We start from the raw sequence: 17,851 nt of genomic DNA, 5'->3' as shown, positions 1-17,851 counted from the left end.
CTGTCAGCCGCGGGGAGCGCCCGGGCGGGGGCCGCTCCCGGGTTCCGGGTCCCGGGTTCCAGCCGCCGCCAGGTGCTGCGGCGTGAGCAGGGCTCAGGCACCCGGGTACCAGCTCCTGCCCCCCAGTACCTGCTGGGATGAACGGGGCTGCGCAGGTATAGGCAGAGCTGGAAGGTCTTCCTTTAACTGTAGATTACTCTAAGAGAGATGTGTATGCAGTCATATAAATACAAGTACGTATATGTATATATATTTGGATACAAACTAAAGTGTTAATACGCTCTGTAGGTATATACACGCCTATAAATAAATATAGTCTCTACATACATGTGTCTAAAAGCAATTTCGATTAGAGACTTTATATGTATGCATGTAAATCTATATGCATATGTGTAAATGTGTATGTGTGGATGTACACATATGAATGTCTATATGTATATATATTTAATAAAGTAATTTTTACATATGTATATATATGTATATATCTATGTTGCCATTACCAAATATAGAATCGGTGCTTCTACCAAATATGTTATAGACACCATTCTGTTCCCACTAATAAGGAGCAAAATTCTGTTAATGTGGGGAGTCAAAAGAACACACTCTGTATACATATATGTATGTAGGTTCATGTATATGTGTATGCATGTTGTAGAATACATATTTATTGTATGATCTATAATTATATAGTATATTCTATATTTAATATATACAATTATATAGACATATTAAATATATATTTCCACCTATCAAGCATGTGATAGATACAATCCTGTTACTGTTAATTATAGATTTTAATTCTGTTAATTCAGAGAGTTAAAATTGCACACTGTATAAACATATGTGATTGCTCATACATATATTCTCATATATGTATATATAAATATATGACTGATCAAATAGTTATGTGTGTGTGAGTGTGTGTTGCAAATATTGAACATATGATTGGCAAAATCTTGTTCCTGAAGGCATTGGGATCTGATTCCATTAGATACTACTGAGGACAAGCTTTTTGTATTTCCTGAAAGAGTGGAATCTCACCCATAATTTACTCATGACTTCATCACTTATGAGTAAGACAGTATTCCAAAGCTCAAACTCATAAAATCTTTAGAGCACACTGTTCTGCATGCCTCTATAGCAAAGCATGTCTTTCATGAATTCCAATAAAACTAAAGCAGGAAGTAAGGGTTCTCCTTTTTTCCCCTGATTTATCAGTGGCTACTGTTTCTGTAAGGTGTAAAGCTCAGAATCAATTAACTGAATACCTATAGTTGTTACTTAACCCCTAGAACCTGAAAAGAGGGCACTAAGCCTATTGCTTTTAATGGCATAACATTAATAACAATTGTTCTTTATTTTATCTACAATTCAGCAAAGAAAACATGTTCTAATATCAAACCAGTGTATACAGCATCTAACCCTCTAGCTGCATGTAATATCTTCATATCTTCTTTTATTTGCTATATTAGATTCTCTGAAATAAGAGGAACAGATAAATATTGCCAATTCTGGGGACATTTCATTTATATGGAAAAAGAATACAAAAAGAAAATGCTCTTTCTTTTCTGAATCTCCTAGTTCCTGTCAGACCATCCATAAGAAGAGAAGTCTAACCCTCAGGTGAGAGAGATAGCATTATCTTTCACATGCAAATCAGATTATAAATCATAAATTTAATTCAATTTAAAATCATATGATCTGTAATTGTACATGTATGTCACATTTTATGACCTTTCCTGCAGACGAAGAAAACCTTTCTGAAAAATTGAAGGTGTCAATACACGTTCTCCTAGGAACAGTGTTACGGATCCCTTCTAGTTATCTACATTATCTCACTGGACTGAGAATAATCTTCAATAATGTCAATGCAAAAGCATTGGCAAGAGCAAGCTGGCCGAAGCTGTTAGAAGTATTGTTATTTATATACTGTCCCATTGACCCTTTTCTCTAATATCGCTTCACAATCCAGTGGTGGATTCACCGTCCCTGGGGGTTTTTAAGATGAGACTGGATGTGGCACTTGGTGCCATGGTCTAGTAACCACAGCAGCGTTGGATCAGGGGTTGAACTTGATGATCTCAGAGGTCTTTTCCAACCCGGTTGATTCTATGATTCTATGATCTATGCTGGAATTCTTATGCCCATTCAACAGTCACAGCCAAAATACACCATAGGGCAGGTAACTGGACCATTGTCCAACAGCTCTGCAGGTGCAGCAGCCACCAGATCCGTGCTTGGAAATTGTGAAAAATTGGCTGAGGATTTCCCTTTGCCAGAAGAGGGAAACGAAGACTTTAGGTGGAGAAAAGGTTAGGCATACAGAAGTGGAGGAAGGTTCCTTCTCACAGAAAATGTTCTTCATTGCTGCCCTTTTCATTACAGGCAGTGAGGGATGACAGAGCATGGGTGCTGCATACTGGCAGAGACAGAGAGTTGCTTCAGCATCCAAGTAATGCCCTTACATTCACAAGGTTTCTCCCAGGCATGGAAAATGGACCCTTCCTCAGGGCACCATCCACACATTTGCCATTATTTGTCCTCTGACTCACCTCCTCTCCAAAAATAAAAGGCCACACACAACAGAAATCCTTCTAGCTCTGACACTGTTGTGGGTCTTGGTACTAGGCTAACTCTCTTTATATATTATGAAAATGAGAAGTTGGCAAATGGAAAGAAAAACAAAATGATGGAAAGATGTCATTAATCCTGAGGCTGGTAATTTACATGCTGGTAATAAAAAGGGAAATAATATATTGGCACAGAACCCAAAACACTGGGAGAGTGAAGAAAATGGGAGTTGGGATTAATTATAAGAGTTGATACTGTCTATTGTGACACCAAAATAATATATTTTATGGATGGATTGTATAGATGAGAATATCTACTATTTGAGTAGGAATTGCCTTTACAGGATAGCACGATACAGCAGTGAAGCAAACCCTATTTGACTTCAGAGCTAGTTGAAATAGATGCAGTGAAGCTCAGCACAGTATAAGGTGCTGAAGGTCTTACAAAGATTCTCTCAGTGTTTGCAGCACCTGCTGCTTTTCACTGCCACCAGACCTGTGCAGCTGGTCCCACAGATGCTGAGGGGTTTCGTCACCAGTAGAAGGTCTTTAAATCTCAGAGATTTGCCTGAGGCAGAAGAATGGGGTACAATATTCCCATTATCTCTGCTTCACCCAGGCCATATGAGACAGCAGCAGCAGCTTCACTCCCCTCCATTGCCCTCCACTGCCCCTCGAATTCTGCCCAACCCTGCAGGTATCTGCACAAAAAGTAGTTCCACCTGAAGCCATGACCAGGAACATCACCATATGGAGAAAAATATTCCTGAGCTTCAATGCTGCCTGAGGAGGGGAGGGAGGGGGTCCCCTCAGTCAGGGAGTGCTATAGAGGAGACGTGAAGGTGTGTTCCTGGCGCCGCGGCGTCTCGTCATGGCTCTGCCCCTGACAATTCAATGCATCTGCTCCCACTTCAGAACAATTTTCTGTCGGGTCGCTCCGCACCATTTCAATGACAGCACAAACAGAAAGCACGTACACCGTACTTGCCTGATGGCAACTGATCCATAGAGGACCTTCCCGCAATGCCCCCACCGCTGCCTCCCTGCCTGCGCTGTGCCGTGCCATCTGCTGCCGCAGTACTTTCATCTCCTTAATTCTGCTCGCAGGCATTGTCTGTTTTACCAGACACAGTGCTAACAGCATTTCACGTGACAAAGTGCGTGCTATTTTATACATCAAGATGCTAATTCACATGATTCAGTTTGTTTACCTTTTAATCCATTTATTGATTACTACTGGAAATTGCTGCCAGAGCAAGGGACTGCTCAGGGTACCCACAGTGTGCTCCTTGCGAAAGAGAGGCATTGACAGTCAGACCACACAGGTTTGCAATAGCTCGGGTGGTTCATACAGGTGTAATGACAGTTTAGTTTTACTTTTGCTGTAGCAGGCAGTGGGACTTTCTCATTGTAGGCATGACGCTGAGTTACAGGGTTGTATGTTGTCTGTGATTATTAATCCAGTTTTATCTTTACGGTAGGAAAGATCTATCTTTATTGCTATTATAAAAAAATCTCTTTCTACAATAAAAAAAAAGTAATTTGAACAAATGAGAATTATCACTTTATCATAAATTTAGCTCCATTTTTTAGGAATTCCCTAAAAATAATGACATAATATTTTCATACTTGATTTTCTGACCTGTCTTTGATATCAAGAAAGCATTTCTGGAAAATGTTACTGTGACTATTTCAATAAATAGATCTCCTATGAGCAATGTAATAGATGTTCTCTAGTAAATATGATCAAAAAAATGAAAATGGTTAGGGGAAATTCGTAAATATATTAATAAATATTTGTCCATCATTTTCATTGCTGTTCTAGTTTGGCAGACATTTTCAACAGATTAAAAAAAAAAGTTATATTTTATTCCTGATATTTTATTTTGATGCAAATTAACACTTTGCAGAGGAGCTTACTCTTGCATACTTCTTAAATTTTCCCTGACACAGTTCATATAGCGGTATTGTAAAATCTGTGTTCCTTGTTCAGAAGAAAAGTATAAATTTCACCATTCTTCCTAGTCACTTAACTAAAACAGCCAAAGACTTTCTCCAGTTTTCCCAAAAAGTATAGCGCAGGAGATTTAAACACAGACCATCTTGCTGAAATACATTAGGATGTCGCTAAAATAAATTTGTTAAAAATTCTAGTATTTTCATTAGAACAAGGGAAGAAGTTTTCAGGCTACATCAGGTAAAGAGGTGATTTGTCTTGAATCTGCAGCTGTATGGGAATCAAAGTAACACAAGGAAAACCTCTGTCTGTTGTACATGCAACTAGGATGTTCAAAGAGTTAAGTGAAAACAGACGCCAAAGAGATGACATAGATTTTTTTTTTTTACTTATTTAGAAGTAGTATCATTGGAGATTTAAGGACTGTAAAATACCAATATGCTTGACTGAGAGTTTTTGATTTGAGAGGGGAGCTGGTCACTCACCTACATTTATTACGTTAATAAACATTTCTCAAAATCTCTTCCATTAGGGATTAGACTCTCTTTAGGAGGGCTGTGTCACCGAGCCTTGACTGTATAACTCTGTCTCTAAATCCATTAATTAGTAAATGAATATCTCAGCTATAGAGTGATTTATTATCTGGAATCAATAGTCCATTGAGGATGTGTTTTTCCACAGCCTTTTCCAGGACTGCTTAGCAACTGTCCCCATAAACCACATCCACCAGAGGCATTATACCTTCCTCATATGGGCACTTTAATGGCAGCAATTTAGCTGTGCATATCTGAACTTTGGTAAGCCATTTTAAGGCCCTTGCAATGCTAACTGTTGTGTCTGCACAACCTGGTTTTTTTAGCTGGAAAGAGTTGAGAAAGGGCACAGGTACTGGCAGCTGCCTAATATTTCAGGATTCAAGGAGTGACAGATGCAGCAGTTGCCTGGCTATAGATGTGGAATATGAGGGAAGGAGCATAGCTATTTCTTTAATCTTCAAAATCAGCCCAATGAATGAAGTACTGAATTCAGAGTGATGAACTCTGTTTTTCTGGTTTTCTCTTAGGCCTCACTCAGCAGCTGCTGCCACACAGCACCATTCAAAGTTATTCCAGCATGAAGCCCTGAGGGAGTAATGTATTGCTGCTTCTGTGGATTATAGGCAACCACCTCCCCAAAGCCAGAGCTAATCTGTGTATTAGAGTAATTGCACCCATGTGAACACTCTCCCAAAGACTTCTCCTAAGGCTGTCCCCAGCCAGCAGGTGTGTACACAGGCACTTTGCTCACCATGAGTAAGCATCTCTAGCGGGTTCAGCCAGGAAAGCCTTTTGTGCCTCCTATCAAATAACAGAGAGGTTTTAGCAGCATTACAGAGCATCAGAATTAAATATCATCCCCAAGAACAAAAAAGCTGATGGTCCTACCATCAGCTACTGCAGGAGGACTAAGTGATGTGTCTAAGTCCAAAGGGATACTTATAACCCAGGAAGACTAATAATCCACAAAGTTAATTTTTGCTATTACTTGAAAGTAAAGTGCCCTTCTTCTGTTCATAAGACAGACAAAATCGAGAAGAGATGCCTAGAGCAATTTGTGCTGTTTTTCCTTTCATTAGTTGTGTTTCAGATGATCTGGGAAATTACGTTGTTGGGCACATTTGCTGGAAATCTGGAATTGAAGATGACAGATTCATCTCCCTCTCTAAAGGATTAGAACAATCTAATTGTTTAATAGGTAAGCAACATGTTTAATGTTTAAACTGTAAATCCCCTCTTTAGCTCACTCTGCACCAGGACACTTAGTCATTGAATGATTTCTGAGGCTATGTCCCCATGCTGGCTGTCAAAAGTAGCCACTGTTCTCAAGCTTAGCGCCTGTCACTGCCATGAATACAGAAATACTAATTTAAATGTTTAACTTCAGAGGCAAAATAAGTTAATGACTAAAAGAATGCCTCCAGTTTCAGCCTTACAATGGCATCAACAACAATGAGAATTTTCCTTTGAAAACAGAGATTGATAGGGTATGATAGATATGATAAGCATATTTTTAATGCTTTCCCTTGAGTTCAACTGTTAGAGTAGGTGACTGAAGTGATTCCTTTAGTGCTGTATCCCATATTTACAACAGTGGTAACCTTTGAAGCATAGAGGTTCAGCCTCTGTTTGCAAAGGGCAAGGTGAAGACTGACCCAATCCTGCTAAGCTACACTTCCTACTTGCTCTTTGCTAGTAGATTAATAGCACAAGCATGTTGAACAAGTGTTGTTTTCAAAATGCTGAGAGGTTGTGAATTTTTTTCCCTGAAGAAAATTTAATTTAAAAATAAATGTTATAATGTTTCTCAAGTAGTTCTGAAGTAAGTAAAAATGTGTCCAAGCCATGCTCTCTATCACCTTATTCTCTGTTAAGCACAGCCTAAAGTCTGTTTTCCCTCTCACCAACATGAGCTGGTTTGTAGAAACAGAGCAGGTCCCATTTAGGCCCTTGATAAGGGCTTTTCTTAGAGGACTAAGATCTTCAGCAGAAGTCTAGAAATGTCTACTGGGATATCTTACAGAATGTCATCCTGTAGCAGGGATGCTGGTCAGTTTATAACAGTAGCTGGAATTGCTGTACGTATGTGGGGTGAACAGCTGTTCACCCTGTTCACCCCACAGCCCCTTTCTCATCTGCCCCTTGTTTCTGACACACTCTTGTCTCTCCTCTTTATCCCAAGAACCCACCTACAAAATACAAATAAATGCACCCTGTTCTTGCTCAGTCAGAGCTGAGCAGCACTGGTCTTCATTGCACTATAGGGAACTATCCTTTAGCAATGGTGAAAAAAACTACCTCAGATTCTCTATAACCCCCAACGCTGACTCTGTCTTGAGTGATGCTATACATATTCCACTGAAGCCAGGAAAGTGTTCCTGACAGCTGAAGCGGAAGCAGTCCCAATACAAAGAAGACGTTTTGTAATTTGAGTTGCACTGAAAGGTAGTTTGTGAATTGCTACAGTGGTCAGCCAAAGAATTAACTGTCTCTACACTAATACTATGTATGCAGGGGTTGAAGAGTGACAATATTTATCTGGAAACAGAATTAACCTAGAATAGCTGTTATTTCTTTATACACTATGTATAACTTTCTTTTGGAGTTCAGAAAGGCACATTTCAAGAGTTGATGAATTCTTCCTTCTTTGCAGTGTCTTGAGTTTGTATTTTGCTTATCTTTCCTCAGTTTTCCTTATTTCTTATTTCTCTTAATCCACTCTATCCACTGAAGATAATTAGCTGTTGCTTTCATCTCTTACATCACCATGTTTTCATTGGAGAAGGTTAATAAACCTGTGCAGAATCTTTAACCGATGATCTCAGCTGCCTGGCTTTATGACCAGTAGGCTGGTGTGAACACAGGTTTTCCACTTGACTTGGTGGAAGTTTGGCTTTAAATTTTACACAGAATGTTATTTATGGCTTGTTTTCAATAAAAATTAGTCTAGTTCATTGTTCCTATGATTCATGTGTAAAAATAAACCTTCCTCACCTCTTCACATAATCCTGTCCATGGGAAAGTTAGCACAAAACAATCAGCTAAGAAATTAAAGAATATCATTCATTTGTTTAAGAAGACATATCGTTGGAAAGTCCACCCTTCCCATTGCTTCTTAAAGATGAAGTGTGTTTGGGAGAATATGGTCAGTGAGGCTGCGAGAGTTAAAAGAAAGACTTTGATTTGAAGTCCCCTGTAGACACCATAAATTTAGAGTCAAAAGGACTACAGCTGTTAAATTTTGCCTCTGCACTACAGAGATAAAGGGTACTGCATTCAGCTGCATATGAAATACCCCCTAACCTACAGCCTGGATTTTAGCACTTCCTAAGTGGAATAATATCAGTATGTCAGGTTAACAGAGCAAAGCTGCAGTGGTTAGAGCAAGCAGTAGTCAAGCATCAAACCCCGTTTTTTCTAGAAAAAGGTTTCTCATGATCTCTGAGATTATATTATTGAACCCCATGCCTTATTTAACATTCAAATACAGAGTAAAGAAAAATGCACAATATTTTCATTATCAGAGGTTACCAAATTAAAAAAAAAAAAGAAAAGTAACAGCACAAATTGCTGATATTGTAAAACTTCTCAAAGAATGTTATATGCCATTTTAAGTTGGGAAGATGGATACAGGAGCTTTCAGGGGAAGAAAAATGTGGACTCTTCATTGGAAAGCTTTCAGATGAGTGGAAACTTTTAATAAACTAGTGTTTTCTCACTGCTCTAAAAACAAACTGGACACATTGGCATAATGAGGAAGATGTTAGATTTTCTTTGTCTGAGTGAAATGAATTCAGTTAGCTTTATCAGCATTTGATAAACATTTTAAATGCAAGATATACATAACTTATACCACTGGAAAATCTGATTAACCTTTTCAGTGTTCACAATCCTTTGGTGATCAACAGTATCACTTTGGCTTTCATACCCTCTTTATCTATCTATATTCTGTGTTTGATTGTACTGGAATGGTAATAGTTTAGGAGAGAACAAATTTACTGCTTCCACAACAACTAACAGCCAGCTTCTTTTCCTTTTATATACAGATATTTGATATTTATATGAATACATGTACACACACTCACACATACATGCACATATGAGTATAATTTTATTTATATTTTATATATTTTCCATGTAATTAGCTCTGATATATAGTCTTATATTTGAAACTATTTTTCACTTTCTTCATGAATGCAGATATTGCAACTAGAATCTGCTCCTGTATTTTTAAATCATTTCAGCTAGGCATAGATACGTAAATGTTAGAGTTCCCAACTTAATTACAAGCATTTGAAAGCTATAAAAAAAGCAGCAGGATTTGATCCCACAATTACATATGGGTATCAAAACGTGAACATACCTTTTAATAAGAAAAAAGGCTGCACAGGGAAGAAAACCAGCAAGCAAACAAACAAACAAAAAAACCCAAACCCTCTAGAAAACCATTTTTATAAGCATAGCAGAAAAGTGCAGAGGAATGGTAAAGTGTGTTCTGATGCCTACAACAAACAAATCTACTCATAGAAGCCATGTCAGGATAGCATTACTTTATTGAGAAGATTGTATCCATTTCCTTGTATTTTAACCTGCCTCTGGTTGCTTTCTTATGCAACAGGCTTTCTTGGAACATTGCATCACGGAAAAAAAAAAGGCGGAGCAGTTATATTCATAGTCATTAACTACCAGTATTTTTTTTAACTACTCCCGTGTGAGACTCCATATATATCTTCTGAGAAAGGAATATACTGCCAAAAAATGGAATTAACAAAATTTCTAACAGAATTGACAAATCTATTATTTCTTGATACATAGAAATAAGTAAATCCCCTTTTCCATTTGCAGGTGCCTTGGAAAACGCCAGTTCTGAGGAGAGGAGCAGAGACTGCATATCTGTCCTGTGCAATTAATCTCTGCTTGTCTTGTGGGGAAATAAAATTGTCACATAAGCAATTTGGTTCTCATCTCAGCTAGACCAACATCTCAGTGCCAATCCTATAATGGTAGCATTAACCATCCCATAGTATTTGAAATAAACCAGAGCAGTTAGTAACCAGAAAAACATTGGAGAGGAAAGAGGAATCTGTCTGACCTGTGTTTTCTATTGCAAAAGTCAAATACCTTAAAACTTGAAGCTGTATGAAGTCCAGTAGTGAAGGGCTAACAACTCTTTGATCCTACATGTAGTCCAGTCCTAGCAGCAGGATTCCGAGACTCAGTACAATGCACATGTGAACAGATGCATTCTTTATGCAAAATAGCTGGACTTCTTAGATGAACATGGGCACAGGGCTTATGATATAGGTGATGATACAGCTGTTCTGATTCTGGAAATTGCTTTTTTAGAGCTCATGCAAGTATCTGGGTACAGAACTACAGTAAAAAGTATCAGCATGCTTTTAACAACTACTCACAAGTTCAGCCCTAGCATCACATAAAATGTATCCAGATGATGATCACAGAAAGACCAAAATCTATTAAAACCCCTTCAACTCCTCATTAAAGGTAGTCATAATTTTATTTTTAGGGTGCCTCATCTGTCCTTTAGCAATGGCACCTTGGGATCTATTTAGAGCTTCTAGAATGCAGCAGGCACTTCAAAAGAGCCTACTTGTTGCTGCCCAGGCTCGTCAATCACTGCCTGTAGATGCTGCCTCTTACAGCTGAGCATGAAAGACACCCCACCTTGATAAGCTGGGCACACATCTGAAGCCAGATGTGGTGGATTCCAATCCTATGTTTTCCCACTGCTGCTATTAAAATCACAGACCAATCTGAGCAAGGTGCCTCCTCCCTCATTGGTCATTGCATGTACTTCTTTTCCTGAATATTTTCTTACAGTGCTGGGATGGAATATGACTTTTGGTCCTTGCTAAGAGACTTGTAGTAGTGTGCATTCCCTAGGTATTTTCCAGGTGACTACTCATTAGAGGATAAAGGAATCACGGATGAGGGATTGGACTAGATGACCTTCAGAGGTCCCTTCTCAACCATTCTGTGATTCTATCATGAGAAGGGGTTTTCCCTATCAACTTTGCAGTGGTTGCCTCTCTGGGAATTTTTGATGAAGCCTCCTCTCCTGGGATTGAGACTCAGGTTTCTCTCACCTGCAGCATGCTAAAATAGGTTGAATACAGAGATACAAATTGCCAAAATCACAAGGGTCAAAAGAACGTCAGGTTCAGATGCAGTTTTTGGAAGCAGGCATAATTGGTATGATTCAGAGCTGGCACTGAGCAGAGAAGTTGGCTTCTAACTCAGGAGGTCACTGAAACTCTGGGTTTGGACTGTCCAGTTTACCCCGAGAAATCATTCCCGAATGCTTCTGTGTCAGGCCAAAACCAGAAAGTATGTAATTCTCCTCACTGCAGAAAATCAAGCAATTGACCCAACCAGCAATTACTGCAGGATCCAGATAATCCCCACATACAGAGTGGAGGAGAAGTTTGGGGCTGTTTGAAAGAGAAAATCCTGCCTTCTTGAACTCAGTTGCAAAAAAATCCAAATCCAAATGTGATTTCACCCTACAGTATGCTATTGCGAGTGTGGAGATTTTTTGGTTATAGATAAGGATCAGCCAGGGTTTATTGCAAAGTTTATTTTGTAGTAAGCCTGTAGCAGCAATTAAAGTTCCAAAACAGTTTTCACATACTAGTAATTTAAAGAAAAGTACATCTCTGAAGATGTAATTTTCCATTTTTAATCTCTATCCAAAGATATTCATTAACTTTGAGCAAATTCCTGTCAAACAGTTATAATTGTATGAAAAAAGATACTTTTCCAGATGTTAAAAAAGATGACTGCTGACTTTTTCCTTTCTCTTCTGTAAGATAAGCCAAAAGAGATGACCTTTGAAGACTGGTACATAAACAAAACTCAGGAACTTGTTCATAAATGCACTATAAGATTAAACTGGTAAAGAACTAAATTATAAAACCTGAATGCTAGGTATTAAGAATGCACAGTAGAAAAAGTGACAATAAGGTATTTAGATTTCTTTTGAGTCACAACCTGCTTCCTTAACTATACCTGAGGTCACAAAACTAATCCATGTGGAACCGAGACTCAGCTTTAGCACAGACGTCAGAGCATGGGTGATTTCAGCCTCAGTGCAAAAGCTGTAGCTATGTACAGTATTACAAATGTTCATTTTAGAATTATGGCAAGCAATCTAAAAAAAACTTTCTTACCACAAAGTAAGACAATAATTGGCAGAAAATAATTATTTTTCATATAGAATGATTCTATGTGATATTCTAACATAGAATTCATTTACTTAATATATAAACTTACAGGAATAGAGCCTTTTCTTGGATTATATTTAGAAGAGTGAGTGTGTATCTGGAGTCCTTTAACATGTAGTGGTCTCTGTAGGATGATAATATATTGAGAAAAAGAAATCTTTTATCCAACCTACCACCCAGCTATACCTCACATCCTGACCACTGTGCACAAAAATTTGTCAGATGCATGCAGAGAGAAAAAAAAACAGACACAATTTCTGAGTAGTCAATGAAGATCTTTTCCAGGATAATTAATTATATATAGAAGATAAATCAATAATTTGTTAATGTCTGACAGCATGTAGTTCTCAAATAGGCAGCTATAATATTTTGCTTTACTGCAAAAATTGTATAAAGATGCCATAACATTTACGGCATCTATGACATATGCAAACTAGGATCGATTTTAATTCTTTAAATTTGGTGTATCTTAATGTTCTTAGACTGACAGAGCAAGTACACCTCTAATATCAAGTTAATAATATCATAATGCACTGGTGAATTATTTTGGCTTTTAATTTTATCTATATCAAAATAAGATATTGCTTTATGTACAGCTTTTCATACTTTTTATTAAAAACATAATGAACTTTGTATTTTTCTCTCCTTACACTTGCAGAAATCATTCTCTACAAATCCTGAATTAAGATACCATAGTAGATACTAGTAAAATGTCATTAGCAATATCCATTTGTCTCTTGTGAGAAGGATGTTTTAGGGACAGCAGTGGTTCTGGAAATATACTAAAAATAAAACTTCTCAGGCTTTGGTGGAGGCATTAACAAACTGGAATACCTGAACAGGGCAAACTTCCATCTTGGTGATCATGGCCAGATCTGCCATAACAGCTGACACCTAAGGAAAAAGATACCAATTTGTATTGCTGTGGCTCCTAGAAAAGCCAAGCAGTGTAGGTGCCAATTCTTTACTGGGCAGTTCAAAAACATAAAATAACTTCAAGAGCACAAAGCCCTATTCCTTATTTATGCCTTTGTTTAATACTGAGTAGTCGTTAGCAAAGGCACAAGTCTGAAAACAAATACAGACACAATACTCCCATTTCCACATACTACTTAGCTCTTAATGGGAGATTTCTTATTTATTTCAATAACTTTATTCATATGGGACTAATTCTTAAATGCTTGCCTTTAATGAGACTACTCCCAACCTTGAAGTTAAGCATTAAGGTCCAGATCCTTGTGGGTATTTACGTGTTTAATCATTTTCCTGTATCAGAACTAGACCAAAAAGACAAGTTCCAAATTCTTGGTCATAAAGGCATGACAGTTCCTAGATACTTCTTTCTGCCATAGGCAGCCTGCCAACTGGAAAGCTGCTTTGCCTCAAAACTTCAAGAATACCGTGTGTCAGTCTGGCACAGGGAACTGGTCACTAAATTCCGATCATGTAATACATAGAGGCACGATGTTTTCCTTTGGTGATATAAACTCCTGGAATGCAGTATAGCACTGCAAAAAACCACATTTCCCCTTGTGTGTTATGTCTTCTGTCTTCATGCCAATGTTTTTTAACTCCACACCAAAAAAAAAGGAAAAATATTTCTAAAAGTAGTTTTTAAAAGGCAACTATCCTGATAAGGATTCTGACTTCAGTGGGTGTTGGAAAACAGTCTTTTTCATATGCAACATGAAAGCTGTTCCTTCTTAGCACAGCTTACCTTTGGTTCTATTAATTTCCAGAAGAGGATTTGAATGTGTCATCTTTCCCTTTTGGCTCTTAAAATACATTGCTTAATTCCATCAACAGAGGTCACTGCAGCACTTTTCCTCTTTGGTGAAAGCGTGCCTTTTCCAGCAGATAAAGCAGAATTAATGGTCTCATCTAGCACAATTTTAGTTTATCAATTAGAGACTAGTACAGGAAGATTTACACATAGTGGGAGGCTGGGAGAAAAAACCAAACTGAAACAAACTAAAGCAAAAATCCACAAATAGTAATAACAATAATAATAATAAGGAGAGCTCATTTCAGCTTTGGAACTTAACTAATTCATGCAAACTTGTTTATAGTGATGTTTTGAGCTTTGTCACTATCTTTCTGTTCATTACCTAGAAACAAGACGTACATCTGATCTTGGCACCAGCTGTTCTATTTGCTCTGTAGTGCTTAGTAAATCAGTATCAGGCATTTTTACATTAGGGAAAAATAAGAAAAAAAGCTCCTGAAAGAGCTCCTTCAAATTATTAAGACTTGATTAACAAATTTGTCAGCAGTCATGACTTTCATTTAAATCTATGGTTGCATACATATGGAAATGATGGGGAAAGATTTTGCGATATTTATCATTAAGAGGAATTCAAGCCAAAGGGTCCATTTGAGCCAGCAGTAATGTGAGCCTCTCAATTTTCTGTTGCTAAAGCCATTACAGCTGATAGAGCCAAATACCTTTGCAGACAGAGAGTCTTTTAGAAATAAGTCGAACATAGGAGTTGTACACAATGAGACACTGTTAAACATATATGTATATATTCCCTTTTTATGTGTACATGTAGAAATAGCTTAGTTTAATGAGGAGGAAAAGAAGATTCATCTCAAAGCTAAACCAGTCATAATACCTAGCTTTGAAAAGATGCTTTTGTTTCATAGGTGCCATAAGGATCGGGTCAGTGGAATACTACTTCAGGCACATTAAGCTGCACTTATATGTTCACCATTAGGGTGTCTACACATGCAGTAGGTGTTTGAGCTCCCACTGGAGTCAGTGGAGGCTGAACTGTAGCCACCCACGTGTTCAACTGATTTATGCCCTAAGTGCCATTAGCTACCTTGAGCGGATCCCCACCAACTTCAGCCCCAAGGGTGCTGTCCAGCTGCCCTAAAGGAGCTCCAAGGGGCCTACCTAACCTCTGACTGCTGATCCAGGGAGTAAAGGGAGTAAATGGTTCCTGTGCCAAACCTGGCAACACAGATGGCTCGAGGCAGCTGTGTATGACTTAGCCCTGAGTGTTTTAGCACTGTGCTAAAACATCTGCAGCCTGCCATCCTCATCAGATCAAAACAAAAAGGAGCAATTTCCAAGAGTTTCTGTTCCAGGTTCCAAGAAAAAAGTTTATTTACCATAGTATATTTACTTCTTACAAGCCCCTACAATGTTACCAGCTTTTGGAACTAAACAAAACTTGCCAAACATATGTAGTTTTTTAAAGGAACAACAGTGAATGTACCAGGGAAAAGTGAGTGAAAAAAGTATTTTTTTCACATTTTATGTATTTTATACAGATATCTTAAATATGGCAACATTTTATGATATCTTTTAGGATACTGGGTATTTGTAAACAGCAGGTCCTGACGTCTGGCTTGAAGCAGTGCACAAACAATACACAATTTTCTGTGCAGATTGTTTCTTTTTTTATGGTGAGAGATGAATAAAGACTTTCAGCACGTTCTTCTGTTCCTTTCTGTAGGTTTCAGTCACCTGAAAGCTTAAAGGAAGCAAAAGTAGACTCTGGGTCAAGGAACCAGTGCCTCTTGTTCCTGGCACTGTTCCTGTAGTATGTGTACACACGGCTCATTTTCTTTGTGCAAGTTTTGCCACCTTACACATAGGGTTCTAACACTGGCATAAATCTCAGGATGTCCTGCTGCTGAACTGTCTGGACTTTGTCTTCATACAGCACCCAGAAGACACTGTGCAGCACTGCAAGTATTTTCAATATTCATCATCATGTAATATTGAAGCTGAATATATTTGGATAGTTTTCGCACCCATTGCGAGCTGCTGTGATGGGAAATTTACCCACAAATAAAGTAATGAATAAAACTAGCTAAAGGGTTATAGGTTTTATTCCAAGATATCTTAAAAAAAATAAGAGCCCTTTTATTTTGACACTTGTGCATAACTCATTATTTTCACACCATATCGCTGCTGATAATACAATAGAGCAAGGAGCAAATGGTGTTAGGCTCAGTATCAAATAATGAGTCATAATTAATACCTGACAGCAGTTTAACTTCAAGTTTCTTTTATGATAATTTTATATTTAGCAGAATAGGTTACTGATGGGAAAGCACTGAGCAGATGTCTAATGATCTGACTTGTGTTTGCATTTGTAAAGGGATGTTGCAGATGGCTAATACCTGCGCCCCCAGCTCACTGTGGCTATTCTTGACAGATACTTCTTTTTTTCCCAGCTTACTCCTGCATGACTGTAGAAAAAGAGTAAGGGATGATGTTCAGTTTGGATGTTTATTCCTTACCAGCTGTTCTCTATTGATGTGGCTGCAATCTGCCCTGCCAAAGTAAACTCTGAAAATCAGAGTTTGGCATAGCTTTCTTCAGTTCATGTCTCATTTCTTATGACTGAAAGGTAGTCGAATTTTTCCATGCGGATGGGTGGGTTAGAAGTAAACAAGAACCAATATTAACTTTTGAAATTTCACACCTGTGAAATCAAAGAAGGAAAGAAAAAGGAGTTTCACTTGTGATTAACATTAAGACAGATTCTCAAAACGAAATGAATTAGGAAGCTTAGCTCAACAGACTTCTAGTCCTTTTAACTGGTTCAGAATATTACTCATATAACCTCACACCTTTAATTTTAAGGTTCTGCAGTATAATGAGTTTGGCAAAACAATAAATGTAATTGTCCTGCCTAAAAAGCAAACAAAACATAAAGATAAGGTAATCTGGTTTTCAACTCTCAGTGTTTATGTTTTATCCATATACAGAGAAAATTAGAAAAGGTACCTATGAAGAAAGGCAGCTTGGAAATATTTGTTATATTTTCCAGAGTCTCCCATAGGCTTCTAAATAGTAGTTTCCACAAATATATGACAATAAAATGTGAGTTTTGGGGATCTAATGGCTGCAGAAAAAAACTTTGAAAGTGTCAGTTCTCAAAACTGACACACCAGCAAGAAAGGCTGCTGGTGAAACCCTTCATGATTATTTTCATCTTCTCTTACTTAAAAGTCGTGGTTCTCATTCATAGCAATTTGAAAATTTCCCCTGCAGAAATCACTCGTCCTCTTTCTCTGACTATGTCTCTTGTAAATATGGATTAAGCTATCCTTCTCACATTAAACATGGTCTTCTCTACCAGCCTCTCCAGCCTGAAATTCTGACTTACTTTTCTGAATCTCATATAACCTTCCTTAGCTGCTCTTAGTATATCTGAACTTCTGTCTTTCAAGCTGGTCTACTTCCTTGGCCCACACTCACAGCAGTAAATCAGTCCACCTAGAGCTCCCATTGGGACACTTGCTCTATTCCTGCTGCAGCTCCTCCTCTCTGGCTCTGATAGACACATGCCTGCTCCACTCACTGGAGTTTTAAGCCACGCCATGAGGTGAATTATCGCCCCCTGCTTTTGCGCTAGTGTAACTCAGAAACTGCTTTCAGGTCTTTCATAGCATACTTCCCCACCTCGCTTGCTGGCATTATTACATAACCAGCATGTCATCTGGGTGCTGTACAGATGGCAGAGACAGCCCTGACTACACAGGGGTGAGCACTACTGCCCCTGGAAGTGAGACCATAGCAAT

At 38.2% G+C, this 17,851-nt stretch overlaps 1 long non-coding RNA gene across 1 annotated transcript; it reads left to right on the top strand.

Annotated features, from left to right (window-relative positions):
- The first annotated feature begins 107 nt into the window (after positions 1–107).
- LOC113963627 lies at positions 108–7,952 on the top strand. The gene is made up of 4 exons (XR_003532877.1): positions 108–233; positions 1,473–1,623; positions 2,386–2,452; positions 5,591–7,952. It is a non-coding gene; the product is annotated as an uncharacterized LOC113963627 (long non-coding RNA).
- The last annotated feature ends 9,899 nt before the right edge of the window (positions 7,953–17,851 follow it).

Source organism: Neopelma chrysocephalum, unplaced genomic scaffold, assembly GCF_003984885.1.
Source record: "Neopelma chrysocephalum unplaced genomic scaffold, ASM398488v2 Primary Assembly neopelma1_25, whole genome shotgun sequence".
In the NCBI taxonomy this organism is placed as follows: domain Eukaryota; kingdom Metazoa; phylum Chordata; class Aves; order Passeriformes; family Pipridae; genus Neopelma; species Neopelma chrysocephalum.
Note: the sequence above shows the minus strand (reverse complement) of the source record. Positions and strands in the feature narration are given on the sequence as shown.